Source organism: Anser cygnoides, chromosome 2, assembly GCF_040182565.1.
Source record: "Anser cygnoides isolate HZ-2024a breed goose chromosome 2, Taihu_goose_T2T_genome, whole genome shotgun sequence".
In the NCBI taxonomy this organism is placed as follows: Eukaryota; Metazoa; Chordata; class Aves; order Anseriformes; family Anatidae; genus Anser; species Anser cygnoides.
The window spans coordinates 84,066,058-84,084,702 of NC_089874.1; the positions used below are offsets into that span (position 1 = coordinate 84,066,058).

Genomic DNA, 18,645 nt, shown 5'->3' on the forward strand with positions numbered 1-18,645 from the left:
ACTGAGGCATTATTACAAAATTATTTGCCAAAAATTAAGGAAGTTCCTGCTCCCCAGAGCTCTTTTACTAAAAAGTAGCCACACTGAGAACCAGATACAGAGGGAGGTCTGGTGGGCTGCACTGGAGTTAGAAGGTTGTGATGGTAGCTCTTGTTACCAACAGGGTGCATGTTTGCTTAAAGCACTTACACATATGAAGATGTAGGACATCTTCGTATCATTACATATTCACCAGCAACTAGAAAGATCAGCATGACTGTGGCCAGAGTATTCACATTCACACATTCATTCTTTCCCTCCTACTTTAAGGAACAGCAAATGACACGATCAAATGACTTTCCACTAAACTCTGTGGTAACAGCTGAAGACCTGCTTGCTTCTTTGAAGTGGTCCTGAGTATGTGCAAGTGGCCAGCAAGATATTTCACTCCCATGGACTGCTTGGTTATCCTCCCTAATCTTTCTGCAGGAACCCCTTTCACTCTTTCCTTGAGACATTGGTGTTTGTTGGCTTTGTGCAAGTGGAAATATGATTTGGAAACTGGCACAGCATGATTAGTTATTCAATGGTTTCTCTTTCCTGCAAACTCTTTCTTTCCTGAAGGATGTATCTAAACAGATTGTGACCTATTGGCCAAACAAGTGTTTACCTGTGCAGCAGAGAGCTTTGTCATTGTCTACACCAATGAGCAGCTACACTGTAGAGGGAGGGCATGTACAGCTGCCAGGTAGCACTGCTTCATATCATTGGGCTATTTATGTTGCACCGGCCTGTTAAAGTGACAGCCATGGCTAACTTTGCCCCTCTAACAATCTGACTAGCACATTCAAGGGCATTTATTTTGTGCTTTTAGCTTAAAGCACGTTCTCAAATCTCTAGGACTTTCAGCAGACCGTCTAAAAGGTCTAGGGTTTCTTATCATACAGCCTTTACAAAACACAGTGTAGTCAAATAACAAGTTCACAACACATCCACGGTGAAAATGGCATGTGCAGAGTGAATACAAAATGAACATTGACCTGGACTATATATAATCTCTTCTACTTTTGCAATGGTTTGTATAGAATACAGACAGAATTATTTCCTACCCCGCTGTTATAGAGGTAGCATGATAACATGAGAACATGTATAATGTATACATATCAGCTTTTGTGAAAGAGTCAGGACGAAGCACGCTGGAAAAAGAAAGGTCTATGTTTTATTTCCATTCTGGTGAGAGTCTCTGTTCTGTGAGAATAAATGGCACCATGAACACAGAGGTGCACAAAACTCCTAATCTTGTTTTTTAGTAGAACTGCATAAGAAAAAGCAGTTAGCACAGAGCTCACTAAAAGTCGTGAGAGATGTGAGCAGTGGCAGAAGTTTAGTGTAACAGCACTGAAGAAGCATTTTCAAAGACAGAAAAAAAAACAACCCTAGCATAGTGTTCAGAATAGGCTGTAAGTAGTTAGTGGAGAGAAATAAAAATCCAACAGCAGGTTAATATCCACAACTCCTGGTGCAGTCAAGTGCATTCATCGTGCTGAGCACCTTTAATAAGTTAACATTTATTTAAGGATTTTTAGACACCTATAGATTTTAAGTTTACGTCTCTGTATTTATGGAAATGCATGCAAAATACAGCTCTCCAGCAGACGATTGAGATAAAAGACAGATTACAATTGCCTACTGTGAGAGGCAGAAATGGTTCAGAGCTCTGTTTTTGGCTGTTACTGAACAGGATTATAATTCCATCATCTAGTTCTAGTAGAGATAAAATATTCCCAATATTTTAATAAACTGGCCTTAGGCTTTGCCCTGTACATGTTCAATAACATGACCTATGCAGATATAACAGTTTAGCATAAAAAACATGGAAAAAAATACACTTTTGCAAAATACTGTTTCATTGTACTGTATGATGCTGAAGACTGACCTGATTTCTGCCAAGGAAAGATTTTGCATAGCACGTTTCAATCCTTCGAGCCACTAAAGTTTTCAAGTGTGGTACACCAGAGCTGTCAGAGGTAATCGGAAAATATTAAAAAAAACAAACTATCGATGGCTAGTTTTAGTGAATTCCTGACCAGGAGTGCTTGCTGAGGACAACACCTCATATTCAGTTGTGATAAAGTGAGGTATCCAGTCCATGTAATTTAATCCTTTCAATCTAACCCTTTCTGCCTCTTCTCCAAAGTGTCTCTGAATATGCCAAAAATATTTAATACCAGAATGATGTCTAGTTCTCTGTCTTCAGAACAATACCCTGCTAACAAATATGGCTTCAGGCACTGCCCAGCTACCATTTAGATAAATTTTGATAAATTTCAGGATAGGTAAATAACCAGAATTGTTCATTTTTACAGGAAACAAATTTTCCCTGTACAGGGTATCAAAAGGAAGAAATGATTAAAAAGAAAGGGTCTATCTAGGAATTCATGAGAGGACAATATATGTTAGACAAAAGACTGGGAAGGAGCAAGTGAATGGAGTGGGATTAAAGGGCATGAAGGGGAAAGGGCTGTGGAAAGAAAAGGAAGAAACAGGAAAAAAAATGAGAAGTACAAGGACACACAGAAGTTCTTCCATAATTTTGATTCTTGAAAAAACCTTTCTGGTGCTGACCATCAGCTAGATTTTTTGATATACTGATTTTCTGAGAAATATATTTTGTTTTATATGCAGTCCTATTAGAAGTTGGTTCTGGCACTTTTAGCTGACTTTTTCTTTGTAACTTGGGTGGAACCATTAGTTAAACCCTTATGACTCTCAGGGCAAGCCCAGCACAGAAAATCAGTAATAAAGTCTAACACACACAGAGAAAGGATTAGATTGGCACATCCACAGCTTTTTCCCTCTGTTACTGTTAATGGTTTTACCCTAACAAATTATGATGCTTCTTTTTTTTTTTTCATATCAACAGTAGCCAAGAAACAGTAACCCTGGTAACTTCATCTAACTCAATATTTTGCTATTTTTTTCTAACTTAAAAAAAAAACCAAAACACTCAACAACATGTTGAAACATGGAAAGGGTGACTGTACAACAGAGCCTAAGGCTAGCCTTTGTGGGCAAGTGTTAGCTTAATCACAGTGAGACAGATTAGGAGAGAAAAAAAAAATCTAATTGGACATGTTTTATTCAGTAATTTTGTTTTCTTTTTAGAAAAGGGTTTCAGGCAAAAAGATAATGACAGCAATTTATTCAGTTCATCCAATGAAATCTTGCAGATGGTATTAATAGACTGAAGCGATGTTTACATGTGTAGTTGGATGTATAGTTTCCTATGGAGACAAGCTCATTAGGTCAAGATTGCATGTCACTAGTTATTCTCCACCTAGATGCAGGCTACTGAGCTGGTTATTGCAAAAGCACAGGACTTGCATAATTGATAATGTGGGCTGGAATTTCTTCAGCAAACTGCCTCTTCCTTGCGGGGAGAGGGGAACAGACAAGCTCTGGTTTGTCAAAACCAGAATAACTTTTAAGAAATCTTCAGTTTATATTTATTTCTTATTTAAAGAATGTTTTGGAAAAGTTCTGAGGTTGTTAAAATTACCCATTAGAATATTTTCAGGAATTCATTTCGTTGTAAACTTAAACTAACTAAACTCCTACCTATATAAACCAACAATAACAAATCATACATGAGATGAGAAAATAAAATTATGTTGATTGACTTCAATTGGGGTGGGGGTAGAGTGTTCAATTTTTGCTTTTATTTCCCCCCACACACCTCCACTTTGGCTTTTCAATCCATAAAAATTGTTGATATTCCCCTTCAATATGGAATAGGATACACCCCCCAATATGGAATAAGATGCTTTTTCTTAACTTTCTTGAATTTTTAGGAAAAAAATATTATCCTGGACTCTAGTAGTCGGGGCAGGAAACTTGTTTTCTGTATATAGCAATGCCATGTATGTAAAATATGCATGTCTTTCACAATGTAGCCCATTCTGGCATGTGGCCAATCTGTAGATGCCTATCAGACATAAGCTTGGGAAGAAATAGATGAGGAAATTTTATGCAGTCACATTGTCTCTTAGTTATGTATTTTTTTCTTGTCATGTTTAGTGATTCTTGTATTAACTGAAGATGTAGTTGCTTGCTCAGTGGATGAAAAGGAGTAGCCCTGTTCCCACCCAGGATTGCACTGTACTAGCTAGTATATCTTTTCTAGGACTTGGCAAGCAATTAGAGCTATTTATGTTTAGATGAACCTCATAAAATTTCTGGATTTGCAGAGCTAAATGCACATGCCAGCAGTGCTTGTACAACAACTCACAGCTGTACACCCGGGGAACTTGTGTGGCAGCAAGTACTTCAGCAATTTCACTTTGTTCATGCGACAACTCCTTACGCAGAGAACCGTGAGTATTGAAGTTCAGTGTTAGAGGTGGTCCAAAAACATCCATTGAAATGCATGCACAAGCCCCAGTGCTTTGAGTAACCAGCTTATGAGTAATTGTGCTGAAAGCCTGCCGAGTCTCCCTGGAGCAGGGTGTCTTGGTGGATGGCTGCAGCAGCTCTTTGAAAATGGTGCTAAGAGCATTCCTTATAACGCAGAGTTGAAAATCTGGGGTGTTTCCAATTAACTTTGATCTCTGGTACAATAGGCTTTCACGTATGTCATTTCCAGCTGGAGCAGCTGCAAATTACTGTGAAGACAACAACCACTTCTGATTGACTAGGAAGTCATATTCATGTACTAGCAGTGGTGCACAGGGTCTTTCATGCTGGCAGCCCACAGTCATTCTGCATGTGCAAACATAAAGAGATGCTGAAGTACTTCTCAGGTGTTTTATCCAAATACACCTTCTACTTTTATGTCCAGAGACACACAGGTGTGCATGCTTTCACTCCTCCAGTGCCCTCCACTTGTTTCTTTGGGGTGGTAATCGAGGTGTACAGGCCAGAAGAGAGTGGCAGATGGGGGGGGACCACAGGGGTGCTGAGGGATGCTTCATGCCAGTCCCCTGCCTCACAGCATAGTATCAGAGTCAACAAAATTTGCTTTTTTTTTTTTTTTTTTTCCTCCCCTTCCAACTGGCTGGTTTTCCAGCAGAAATCTTTGTTAGCTGCCAAATGGAGATTCTTCTGCTTTGGGCTACTAAATATTATTCTTTCTACTTTTATGCTAATTTTCAAGGCTGTCTAGTTTTCCCTGTATAAATATATATATATATATATATATATTTCCCTCTATATATTCTCAAATTTCCTTTAGGTTGATGATCTGTTCAATTTTCCCTTTCAGCACTGTATACTGTTATGTCCCCTTTTTGCCAGCTCCTTACTTGCTTTATAGTTTCTGATAATCCATATCTTCTCTAGTTTAAAAATGTAAGCTCCTGTGTGCCATTATATCAGATGCCTTAGAAGACTTGACACAAACCTGCCACATTTAAGGAAGAGAAGAAAATCATTGCTCAGAGAAAGATTAGGAGTCAGTCTCCTGTGGCACCTTTTTAATCAACCCAAGGTACATCTTATGTTATTTTCTGTCTGCTTCCATGTGTTTGCATACAATAGCAGTCAGACTTACAGGTCTGTAATGGCCATCAAATTCCTCCTTTCACTTTTCTTAACTATAGCCATAATACTTGCTTTTCTCCACTCATAAGGCATTACTCTTTTCCCCATCATGGACCTACAGTATGGTGGAGGAATTTAAAAGTGTGAAAATCCAAGATAGCTCACATCCTGGAGGAGTTGCCTATGTGAACTTCTGAAGTGATCAGAAAGAGTTTGTTCTACAATCCCTTCAGAGGATCAGGTTTTACATGAATAGTCTATCAAGCTAGTGATTGCACCAGTGTGCTTTTTTTTTTTTTTTTGTGCATTAATAGTTCTCTACACAAAGTCAGCAAAGATTCATCTGTCCAAGTTTAAAAAGCATACAGAGTTGGGGAATGTTGTTAGCTGTGGTCTTGGTATCTGTAGGTTGCATACTGTGTCAGCAAACTCGAAATAATGTACCTTTAATAGCTTACTAAGTAAACACGATTAGAGTATCAAATAGAAGTTAAAAAAAAAAAAAGTTAAGGAGAGGTTACTGTAATCCATTGTCAGGATTCGGGATTTATGTGGGAATTACTCGGTACAGAAGTGTGAGAACATTAATGAGTAAAAACTGCAGGAAGCGTGGTGACCCAGCCAGCAGGCACTGTAGGTGCTGGGGTGGCAGCCCGAGCCCCTTGGGCACAGCCGTGGCCCTGGACATGTGGATATGCACAGTATTAGCTAGAATCAAAATGCACGTGGATTGCTATATATCATCAGTTTGTTGTTGTTGTTGATGCTGCAGATCAAATCATCATTTATTTGACTAAAGGATGTTTAACATGATGAAATAGGTCCTAATTATAATGTGCTGAAAGAGTCGATGAAAATTTGTCTGCTCTCTGCTTTTAATTTAGCTGGAGGCATTGGAAAAGAAATCCAGGGGGTGGAAAGAATTTCTTCAGTCACAGTAATGGTTTCATACATATTCTCCAGAAAACTTCCTTGTCTTTCCTTGGTGGTTCAGGCCCTGTCCTAGCACAGAACAGAAACACGTGCTTGACCTTGGCTATACAATAAGTTGCAGTGAGATCAGAGAAGAACTTGAAAATAAGCCTACGTTTGTATGTACTTTGGCTGAGTTTGGAGCTACGTTGGTTCCGGTACAAGATTTTGTAGTCAGTTGTTTAAATTGTGTGTCAGGCAGACCCAGATCAGGTTGGCTCCTTTTTGTCCATATATTTTTTTTCCCAGGCAGCAATTTCCAGATAAATGTAATGCTCGAGCAATGCTGTCTCATGCCCGGACCGTTTGTTGTCTGTTCCATGAGGTCACGTATCAATATGTACACCATAAAACTGTACAGGGCTATCTCTGTTTTCTTTATTGTTATTTTCCTCAGAGCCACATCCTCTTGCAAATGCCCGTGTAGTTTGTTGTCCTCTCTCACTTCATTTACCTTTGATGTTGTCATTTTTCTTTAAGTCCTTTGTAGCTTCCCTGTGCTCATTGTTGTGTATTTGGTGCCTTAGCTCTTAAATGTTCCTTCCAGGCTAGTGCTGACGATCTGTGTAATATGCAGACGATTTCCTCGGCTAGGTCATAAATCACATCATTCCTCTCTTAGGATTCAGTCCCACTGTGTGCTCAGTCACAGCATTCAGGAACGCAGGTGAGAGTATGCTGTAGGAAGAAGCTGCCCTGGTTTCCACGGGGCTCTTCACAGGGCAAAACTAAATTGCTTCAGGGTGGGTCTGGAGGTGCCACAACAGCGCTCAGCCTCGCATAGTCGCTGCCCACAACTTTGCTCCGGAGCCACTTTCTCTGCAGCTCGGTACCAAGCCTCCGAGAGCTCAGCCAAAAATGCTCTCCCAACAGGCTATGGAGCGGTGTTGATGCTGGCAGCTTGGTGGAGGGAGGACCGGGGAGAAGGTGGGTTGCTGAGCCAGAGGGCAGGAAGAGAGAGATACAGGTTGGAGGCACAGACCGATCCAGGAAAACGTGGGGGACTTTCCACCAGAAAACTGGCATCTCACCAGGAGATCCTCAGGTCTGCTGGGAGAGGATATTGCTGTTTCCGTTCTTGCTGCAGAGTGCTTTGGCTCCCAGGTATAGCTAGATCGCTTCCAGAGTTGTTATTGCAAAGTAGTGTTCATATGAACTGGTCTGGGAGGCAAAAAAATAAAACCCCTTCAGCTGGGTATGTGACCTGTGGTGAGGTTTAATCAGCTTTGCAAGGTACACTTTGTATCCTACTGCTTCAAATAAATAAATAAAGCTTCATGTAAAAATTAGGCATTTGAAAAGACCCTCCAGCCAGGCTTTTTTTCACTATTCCTTCTATTTATAACTTTTTGTGAGAAATGGCCACTGTTTTGCCAAGCATTCATTAGAGCTTTTAATTATGCATACTGGTATTTTGTGCAAATTTTGGTTAACTCTTAGCAGGCATTTCTGATATTTCAGAGGGATGGATGCTGACTGAATGCATCCGATCTGGGTGTCTATGAACGTGCACTGTAACATCCTATTTTACTTTTCTTTTTTTATGAGATTGGGACAGAAATTAAATGCAAATAAGACAACACTGACAACTTTGAGCAAAGTTGGACCCAGAAGGAACATGTGAAACTTGAGTTATCAGTCTAAACGTGGGATAACTCTTTAAAATATTGTTGGCTTCTTTGGGCTTCTTTCTATAAAGAAAGTTATGATATACACATAATATCAAAATAAATAATAATATATGTAATCAATTTTAAGAATAGAAACCATTCAGGAGAAGAAGCCCATAAAGTACATATTGCACTCTCTTGCTTCTTCTCTAGATATCTGAAGGATTTTTTTGTGCTACTTGAGTTCTCTGCAGTTGCTGTGCTTTGCACCTCTCCTCCTAGGGTTGTGTGCCCACAGCAAGCACTTGGTGTTTGTGCAGATGGAGCAAACTGATCACAGGGCAGCGTCTGCCCCACTAGGACACTGACCACGGTCAGATATTCTAGTTTACGTGCAAGCCAATACAGGTGTTCCTATGGCAATATCTGGGGGCATTTCGCCTGTAAACTTGGTAGCATGCCAAGCATTTGCAGTCACTTAGTCTCTCTCTCTCTCTTCCCCCTTAGGCATATATTCTCTTGAATGCTCATGTTATTCCTATATATTTACAGTAACTATTAAGTGTAGCCGTTATTAGCCTCTGAAAATGATCTGCCATTTGCAAACTGGGTATGGAACTTCAACCACTTTCATGTTCTGCTTATAAAATATACCATTACAAGGTGCTTTCCTGAAATGTCTTCTCTCTGAAAATTTCAGTCTGTGGTTAATCTTGCTCAGAGCTCCAGCACTGTTATTTCAAGTTCAGCCTGCAGTTTATTATAACTCTGCAATCCTTTTTTGAAGAACTGCTAACCAATTATTCTCCATCCTATGACTGTAGAGTTGTATATTTGTGCCAAAACCATAATACTTTGTTCTTGTCTCTACTAAATTGAATACTGTTTTTGCAGACCATTTCTCCAATTTTCCTACAGGCGTGCATATTAATAAGAATAAAGTTGTGCCTCTAAATCAGCCTTAACCAAGTCATTTAATGAAGGTCAGGGTTGTTTAAAATGAAGTCACAGGAGTCCAAAGGAGTGAATAGATGCAGATGGTGAGAGGAGAGCTGTAATATAGCAGCTAAAATCATAATAGTTCAAGCTGTGAAAATGTGAGCTCTAGGAATATTGTTTGTATTGTTGCACAGTTCCATAAGTAAATGTAAAGAAGTGTATCACTATACCAATACATATAATTTTACATCCTTTTATGCTAATAATCCAAATAACCAGAATTAAGTCATTTTGCAGAATGTGGTTTCTCAAAATAATCAGCATGCATAATTATGTCTTTATGTAGGTGCATACTAACATGCATTTTCTTTAACAGTGCCTTTATTCAGGTTTGTTCCATAATTTCCATTCTTCATTGTATATACACGTGTAAACATGCATTCGGTGGTTGGAAAAAAAAAAAAAAGTCGTCCCACTGGGTCTCATATTTACATCATTTCTCATTGTGGAAAGTGAAAATGTATATATTTAAAAGTGCTGATGTGATCACTGGAATGAATAATACAGATCAACCTAATGCAGCTTTTCTATGTACCTGCACAAAATCTGGATATTTATCTTATGCTTGCCAGTTAAAATGAGTAGTGATAATTTCAGTAAGAATGTAAGACTTCTTCAGGTAAAGGCTCAGGGAACCTTTGCCCACTTTCACTTATATTTTCATCTACAGTGGGCCAGCTGTAACAAAAATATAACACAAACAGTGTACAGACACTGATGAGGAACATTAGACTGTCTTGGCATGCTAATGAAATCCTTACCGAAATTCCTCCATCTCTTTCCTCTGCCCTCTTAATTTTTAAAGTACGTCTCATCGTAAACTATCCTGATTGCTTGACTACTGAAACACTATTAATGTCTTTTCTTTCCACAGAGCCAAAGATTTTAAGGCTAGATATGGATCGTGTTTTCCCATATACATAGAACAAGGCATAGAACTGCACAGTACAATTTCTGCATCAAGCCCAGAGTGACTATATGAACCCTAGCATCTTTTCTGAAAGCCAGACTCAACTTTAAGCTGCAAGTGACGGCAAGTCTACTGCATCCATGTATGAACCGACCCAGGGGTTAGATTCTGATCTGAATTTCTTTATCCTCAGCTCCAAAATATAAACTGTCATTATGGTTTTATTTTCCGTGGCCTGCTAGACTGAAAAGGTGTTGGCTAATGGAAGATTTTCTAAGTTTTCACTTCGTTGGTGTCTAATCCTTTAATTCATTTCATTTTAAAGAAAAAATATAAAATAAAGTGATGTTCCTTGCCACACCCAGCCCAACACCTGGTCAAAGTTATTACACCAATTTTTATTTCTCTGTTCTCAAATAGAACAATAATCCCTCTAGATTAAAACAGTTTTCAACTCATTTTGCAGTTCTTACTGCTAGCTCCCTCTCAGAGAATATTGCCTTATGACTGCATCTGAGGTGAGCTCCAGTTGTGCTCCGTGATCTGATCTTTACCCCATAAGCCACCAACACAGTCATGTCTTGTGAGATTACTGCAAGAATCATCCACATTTGTTAAGCTAAGGCAAGACAGAGGCCATCAAAGCAGAAGTGTTATTAATTAGTACTTAGATTACTACAATGAATTACAATGAGTAGGAAGATTTCTTTAATTCTGCATTGAACCTTTCTTTTGAAACATAGGGTGGTTTCCTTACAGCAAAAGCCATAAGAAAAAAAAAAATCAAAATAAACATGTGCTAATTACACTCCTGGACCTGCTTACATGTCAAAACTATTTTTAAAGTATTGCTTCATTGTTGAGGGTTAGTGTACTTTAACAGCTAGTGGCAGAACATGTCCTAAGTAGGGATTTTCCATTGCATACAGCAATTACAGACAATTGACATTTGATTATAATAACCGGCAAACTTTCATGAAATAAATGACACCTGAGCAAGTTTCATAACCTTTTGCCTCGCCCTACCCTGGAATGTATCTGTGCTGTGTGAAGGCTAGGAACATTTCAGTCAACTGAATTATTTCAAACCAAAAGAGTGCAGAGCTGTCCCGAGATGGGCTCTGCTAGCCAGCTCTTGTGCTGTTTGCAGTGACTTTTAGACCTATTTACTTAAGTGTAATTCTGAATACACAGACGGGAGCAAAATGGTAAAGGGAGTGGACTGTCCTCGCTGTCTGTGCAGGGATTATGTGCTTGCATCCAAAAGTCTCTGTGTGTCGTGGGCCTGTTTAACAGCGCCTTGCATTTTTATCAGTTCTCTGCTTACGTCAGTGAAGGCAGAGTGGAGGTGGCGCTGCCAAATCAGACTCATTTTGCACAGACGTGCAGGAATCGTGCCACTGTTTTTAGTGCCTGTTGTTTGAGCTGCAGCAGGCAGTGCACAACCGCTCAGCTATATAACTGTCTGTGGAAATTTGCTTGCTTAATGACCAAGCCCTGATAAACTACCAAGAGCACACAAACAATGCACGAAGAGGGTTAGATTTGCCAATGAGTCTGGCTTTGAGTAGCGATGGGTCATGATATGGCACAGAAGAGGCATGTAAAGGTGTAGCTTTCAGCATGGATGCTAGAACTGTGTTTCCACAGACAGAAAGTTTCTGCTGCAAGGTCTGTTAACACTCACAATTCCTTATTCTACATGCTGAGTAATATGGAAGCAAAGTCTTCTTCCTTTGAAGAACAAAAGACTGAGAAAACGTATTTGTACCCTCTTGATTCTGACCAGAGCATGAAGCACTGCTACCATGTTATACCTTGAGATTTGTTGCCTAGATTGCTGCCTTTCAGTACCCTCAAAACTATCCTTCCCTGCCACACAGCCATTGCCCTTCACAATCATCTGCTCACCTCCTGGACCTTAGCTCAGGCTAAAGAGTGCAGCTGGAGCTGAGAAACTTTGACACTTCTTGCTTTCCTTTCATTCTGATAGGGAGGAACAAGCCCTTGCAATTGCAACAGTCAGTGTAACTGGTGTAAATTGGGATCACGGAGGAAGCATGGATAGTGTCCGGAAGATATTTCAGACACTAAGCGGCTGCACAGCACTGAGTACACTTTTACAATGTAATTGGACAACGGTTATTAGGTTCTTGGCAAATCCATTGTTTTCTACCCACTCTCAGTTTTCTGTTTTTTACCAGAGACTATTAGACTGTGGAGTTTATTCATCTTACATGTAATGAGCAGCTTAACAGTTCTGACACCTGAACTTTCGAGAACCCTCAAGAACTCTTAACTGCTTGGCTTGAAAAAAAAGTCGAGGCCCAGCACAGAACAGATGTATAGTAATAAACTTATCTCATAATGTCAAATGATTAAACAGTGGATTCTTTTTTACATTTAAATATACAAGACTTTCCATTAAGGGGCTTTGTTGACTCTGATAACAGTTTCACAACCATTAAGTTTATTTCTACAGCTATTTGGTAAAAGCTAATAGGGAAAATAATAGAAACTAATTGAAAAGCAAAGCAAACAGAGCAGAGCCCAGAATGTTTCAGTTAATAAGCAATAGAGATTGTATTGATTTCATTTTATAAACAACATTAATCCTCAATAACAATTAAAGTGTAGACAGGTTGCTTGTTTAAGTTATCAGATAAGATGGCCTACTCAGGTATATATCAGGGGCAGTAATTTGAAAAGGATATGAGGATTCAAGAAGCTATTGATCTATCCATCATGAGTTTGTGTCAAGATAAATGTTCTTGGTGAGGTGCACTAGTTCCATTTCAGCTTTCTTAAAACTAAAAGCTAAAGCTCCAGCTGCTGGAAAACGTTGCGAGCCTGGACAAAAATGGTAGATTTTCAAAAGTAGCTTTATGTATTTTCCTCTGAATTGTAGAGGTGACTGAAATGGGGTGTTGGATGTTGAGTGCTCCTCGTAAACAGATGGTGGAAGTGAGTGCTTGTATCCTCAAAGCAGAATCTGTACTCAAGCCTATGGGAAGGTTTGGTCCTGGGTATCCTCTGCTGGCAGAAAATTGCAAAAGCTGTTCGTGAGACACTTCTGCTCCTAAACTAGAAGCAGAACATAATCCCCTTCAAGCTTGTGGCTTAGAGCTATACTGAAGGATGGAAAATAATGATGAGAATGCAAATCCAAAGAAAAGCTTATTGCATTTTACACAAAGGACAGCATTGCAATATTCACAGCTCTGGTGTTGACAGGTATTTCCTTGCAATATGTCTGACTCTGAGTGCTAGGTGGTGACGGAAAGCCTCTCAAGGCATGTCGACATAGCCGACCATGGAGGTGTTCCTTTTGTTTAGCTGATGGTGTAACAGTGGCTGGGAAGAGAAGCAGAATGGCCCCAGCCTGGCCCTCTTTTAGTCTCGCGAGCAGCCTGGGGACTGAGCTCGGCTGGTCCTCCTCTGCAGCAGGGGATGGTGAAGATGTATCTCATTCTGTTGGCAGAGGTATCACTTGGCCTACTGTTGTCCTGCAGAAATTAGGCTAATTTTCAGGGACTAATGCAGCATCTATTGGATTAAAAAGGAAGGAGATTAAAAGGAAGAAGGAGATTGAGTGTGATTCTGTGATCTCGTGTTAACCACTTTCATGGGAGAGAAGACACTGATGTCAGTTTCTGTTTTATTAAACATGCAGCACAAAAGTTTGAAATAGGCAGCAGAACAAGGACTGACACTGTTTTCTTCCCTCCAGCAGAATGTCTAAGAGACTACACGCTCTCCCTGGCCAAGAAAATATCTGATTATTCCAAGTAGTGTGGAACAGCTTCCATGGGAATAGAGGATGTTAATCCCAAACTGCCTTACAGGCTCTTCAAGAGAATTAATTCAAATTCTTTTGTGGTGAGGGGGGAAATTGAAGCCCATTCCCCTGTGGATGTGGGTGAGGTCTCTGGTTCTGAGCCAGGTGGATAAACCAGGGGTAACATCCTCCAGCTGTGCTTGGAGAAAAATGGAGCATGCTCCTACCTCAGACCATAACAGGGTCTGACTGTGGTACATGGTTTGAAACCCCTGTAAGAGTATCCTATGTCCTAGAAAAAGGTCAGATTTAACATAGGGTCTTTTCAACAGCACTTTCTGTTCTGTAGAAACCCTAGTGTGTGATACATGTGGACAACCTTATGCTAGAAAAAAAGGCCTTTGCTCTAGGTGGTGCTCTGAGAAGGTCTGTATGAGGGCAGTGCATTTTTTCTCCTTTCTGAACTGAAATGCTGTCGTCCACAAAAGAACGCTGGGATCAAACTCATGACTTTGGTGGAGAAGTAAAATCAAGACTAGCCATGCTAGAAGCTTGTAATTAAATATTCTTTGTTCAAGATAAAATGTATTGCACTGTATACAAATCATAGTTCAAAATGGAGCAGTACACTGCATATATTTGCATTCCTGCTTGTTTAATTTATATTTTTAATTAAAGAGAGCAATAGAGATGGCTGGAGCTAAGAAATGACTGAGAGATAAGCTAGCAAATTGACATAAATGGAAGTATACTGCCTAGATTTAGCATAGGAGACTAGAAAAGATGGTAACAAAAAGGAACCAAAAAAACTTGTCTGTCTTAAGGCAGAAGCTTGCAGTTGCCCTGGGTAAAAATTTCCTGTTAACTTTTGCAGCCCTTGGAGAGTAGCCGACTGTCATCAATTCCTAGTCAATATTTGTGTAATGCTCTTTGGCAAGTCACACCGTTTGCTATTTGCTCGATCAATGTATAATAGTCCAATGACTCAATATTATAAAACTCAATGACCTGTGAAACTTCAACATTTACATTTCTGTTAAAGTCTCAAATAGTTTTTTATTAGTAGGAACTTGAGCTAAAATGCCAATCAGATAAGCTTGATGACAATTATTAGGTATTTTCTTAGTCACATTGAGACAGATTCTAGTGCTTTTTCTAAAACTGAAAAATATGAAATGAATGAAACTACTCACAGGGAAAGATGAGGCTCATCAGACATTTGACATATTAGAAGATGTGGAGATCAAAATCTCTCCCAAGCAGCATCAAAACCTATTTGAAATTTCTGGCTTTATTTGGTCTACTTCTTATGGCATGTTGCAGTTATACCCAAATAGGCATAAAATATTTATTGTCCTACAGTGGAGAAACAGCAGAAACTACAGCAGAAACTCTCTGCGTGAACCACAATTAGTCATCTGGCTATCAACGTCTGTGTCACTTTGCTTGTTTTAGAATGGTAAATATATTACAGGATGAAATCCTGACCCCACTGAATTCAAAGTAAAACTCCCAAAGGAGAGTATCTCAGTCCTGATGGGGAGCATACCTGCCTTTCATTTACAACCTCCTGAAACACTCCCATTATAGACTGTTGCCCATGTTCACACTGGCTCCAGAAGCCACCACGTTGCTCATGTCAGATGAAGTGACAGGAATAAATGAGCACTGTGTGAAAGAGGAGCTGCCAGGCTGGGCATTCACCCATGGTGCCATGTCTCTGTGCAGGGCCACCAGCTTCTGCAAATGTATTTCTACTGATTGGGCACTCCCAATATGTTTCAGTGCGCAGTCACACCTGGAAATGTGAACTGCTCCTGTAGGTGGCTTGCATGGCTTAAAGCTGTGTCTCTGACAGTCCTGAAAACATTAAAAACATGCAGGTGAGCCACCAGGTCTGAAAAGTAAATCAGGAAACTTGGTCTTAAGTGGTTACAGCTTCAGTTAACACTCATTGGTGGGTGGTGTCAGCACTTCAGTTCATTTTGGTGTAGGATCAGAAGGGTGAAGTTAAACTAAACTCAGCAGAGATGCCTGAGAGTGCTCACAACAGCAAGTATAACAGAGAGGCAGACCAACAACTTCCACTCATCTGTTATAAATCACCCCTCCAAGCTTGTTGTTAGGTGCTGCAGTGTTGTGAAAGTCCTACATCAAACAAGGATACTGATTTGACCGACTGGCACTGAGTAGAAAGTTCAGGTATGCTAACTGTATGAATGTATCATTAGAGTAGCAGAGTTGCATGCTTGAGTTGTAATTCTGTGTTAAGAAAATAGATTTAGGTATGTACAGACATCACCACATAGACAGGAGTCCCTTCCCTTTTCTTCCCTTCCCTTCCCTTCCCTTGAAGGATCTTCAAGAAGATAGTTCACAGACATTAGTCAGAGCAACCATTTTGACAAATAGTCTTATTTATTTTTTCTGGTGAGAAACTGTTTAACAATCTATCAAGATTAGGCTCAATTGTTAAATGAAAACACTAACAACAAAAATGAAGCTCTTAGTAATAATCTGATCTGGTTAATAGTGAGGGCTGGAGCAAGGAGTGCTCTGCAGACCTTTGAGGCACAGCACTGGAATATTTAAGGAAAGAGAAAGCTAGCAGAGGATGTGATAGAGGACTTGAGAAGCTCTCTGCTGGCCAAGCCTGAGTTTGCAAGGGCAGTTATATGGAGCATACATAGATACCCAAATGAGGACTATCTGCAGCCCTTCAGAAGGTAGGGTACAAATCTGCGAATCTCAGCAGCCATACCATGAATACAGTGCTCGTTCCTTCAGCGAGATGTTGGTGATGTGCTCCTGCTCACAGCTGTTCATGTTTTACATTTCGAGCAGCCCCTGTGCACTGCTCCCACAGCCTTTGAGGAACAGGAATAGTTGAGATATGTGAGGCATTTCAAATAACACACTTGAGAGAAAAAATATTATCTGGCTGCAGACATGAGAAGAAAGATAAGGTTTGTGGTATTATTCCCATATCTCTGAAGAGCTTTTCTGACAATTTTTAACTGACTTGGACTGTGTTGGCTATGGTATGGCACCTCTGCTGCAGCAGTGCTTTGCGTCCCTCCCTTAGCACAATGGGCTCTGTTTACTTTGCACGGTATGAATGCTCTGTAAACACGTGTGTATATGTAAGTGCAGGTTGTTACATGCACTTACTACTTGAAACAGCTAAAAGCAACTGTTGGGTCACTATTTGCATGAAGAATGTGTGTGGGTTTATCATTATGCAAAAGGTATCAGACACACCTGCTAGAACAAATGAAACATTTCTAGAAAAAACAAACCTGCCTTTTTGCTTGAGTGAATATCTGCAGTCTTTTCTCGTGCATGTTGCACCATCTCACCACACTTGGAATGTCAACACTGGCTTGGGAAAGTTTGTGTCACCCTGATTCACGCAACCCTTAAAACAAATGCTCAGGAGACAAATTAGGTCTGAAGCAAGGTGAGGACAGAGTAAAGGGGGGAGGACAAGAAAGAGACAATCCATCTAGCAAGAAAAGCTAGGATTATGTCAACATGCCACAATGCTGTGCAGAGCCAACACAATATTCCTAAGCAGCATCACACAGTTGGACATAGCTACGTTAGGTAACTTCTTAAACTACCCCTGTACCACCAGTGCTTGCTTGTCAGAGCTTGGTGGCATTGCAGCTCAGCATTGTCAGAGCAGTTCTGCCTGTCTTGCAGGGTGCTTGAGCTGGGGTTACCTTGCCACATCTTTCTATTAGGATGGGCTCACGTCTATTTTCAGTTGGAAGGGGCATCTTCAGGCTGCTTGTGAAACCAGGCTCTCGTGTCTGGGAGAAGCAGTTGCCCCTGGGTCTCAGCTCTGCCTGAGGGCAGCCCTCATCAGGAGTCTCCACTGAGCTCAGGGGCAGCCTGCAGGTCCTGAGCCCTGTCATATTGCACTGAGAAATGTACCTTGCCTTCCTTTCACCCCTTCATGTGTATGAAAGGGCTTTGTTCAGATCTGGGAGTTAAAACACGCTTTGGAAGCTCAAGTTCAATATACCCTGCCTACCTTTTATTTATTCTGTTTGCACTGTAGTAAATGTAGTCTCACCCACAGCTTCCCCATTTAGAAAGTCTGTGAGGCTGCTGGGTCTTTTAAAAAAGCCCTGTTAATTGTGTTACATTGAATAAGAAAATTGGAGCTATCAATCACGTATGTATAAAAGGAATGAACAGGGTAGCCCTCTTGGGAATAAGCAATAAAAAACAAAACAAACAAAAAAAAAAACAGCAGTACAGAAGGCAAACCACAAATGTTGTTCATTATCTTCATTATTTGAAGTACGTGAACAAGAAACTACATGGCCATTGTAATAACAGTGACTATGAAGTAAAAGGAACAACAAAGCAGGGAATGCTAGTTTAGGATAAGGTGCACTAGGTAGCAATGTGTTTAGTATATTGACACAAAAGATATAAAGAAACTTCTGTTTTTCAATACCACTCAGTGTTAGGTACTACGTTTGCTGTGCATGGATGAAACAAGGTCTAATAAGAGACACATTCAGTCCTAAGAGGTAATTTACCCTTAGCGTACCCTCATTGCAAATATAAGAATTTTCTTAGTTTAGTAATTGTGTATTTGTTCATACAATTCTGAAATCTGTTTTCAGTGTTGTGAGAAGAGTACACTTGCAGTGCCCTGAGCCTGCCACAGTAATTCCATGTTTCCAAGCCAGTAGACTAGCGATATGCCACTTTGTGTTGGTTTCCTCACCTGCATCACTTGTCGTCTACCTAAGCCCAGTTAGGCCTGTTTTGTTTTTGCTTTCCCCTCCAAATCTTAATTAGTGCTCAGACCTTTGGTGGAGAAGGAAAGACTTGAGTAT

At 40.2% G+C, this 18,645-nt stretch overlaps 1 long non-coding RNA gene across 2 annotated transcripts in view; it reads left to right on the top strand.

Annotated features, from left to right (window-relative positions):
- Positions 1-18,645, top strand: part of LOC106043839 (uncharacterized) — a 101,956-nt gene that overhangs the window by 50,443 nt on the left and 32,868 nt on the right. The window contains exon 6 of one of the 2 annotated variants that reach the window (XR_007168089.2): positions 9,973-10,202. The exons of the other annotated variant lie outside the window; for it this stretch is intronic. This is a non-coding gene — a long non-coding RNA (uncharacterized lncRNA). Of the gene's footprint in view, positions 1-9,972; positions 10,203-18,645 lie in introns of those variants that run through there. 2 annotated transcript variants of the gene reach the window in all.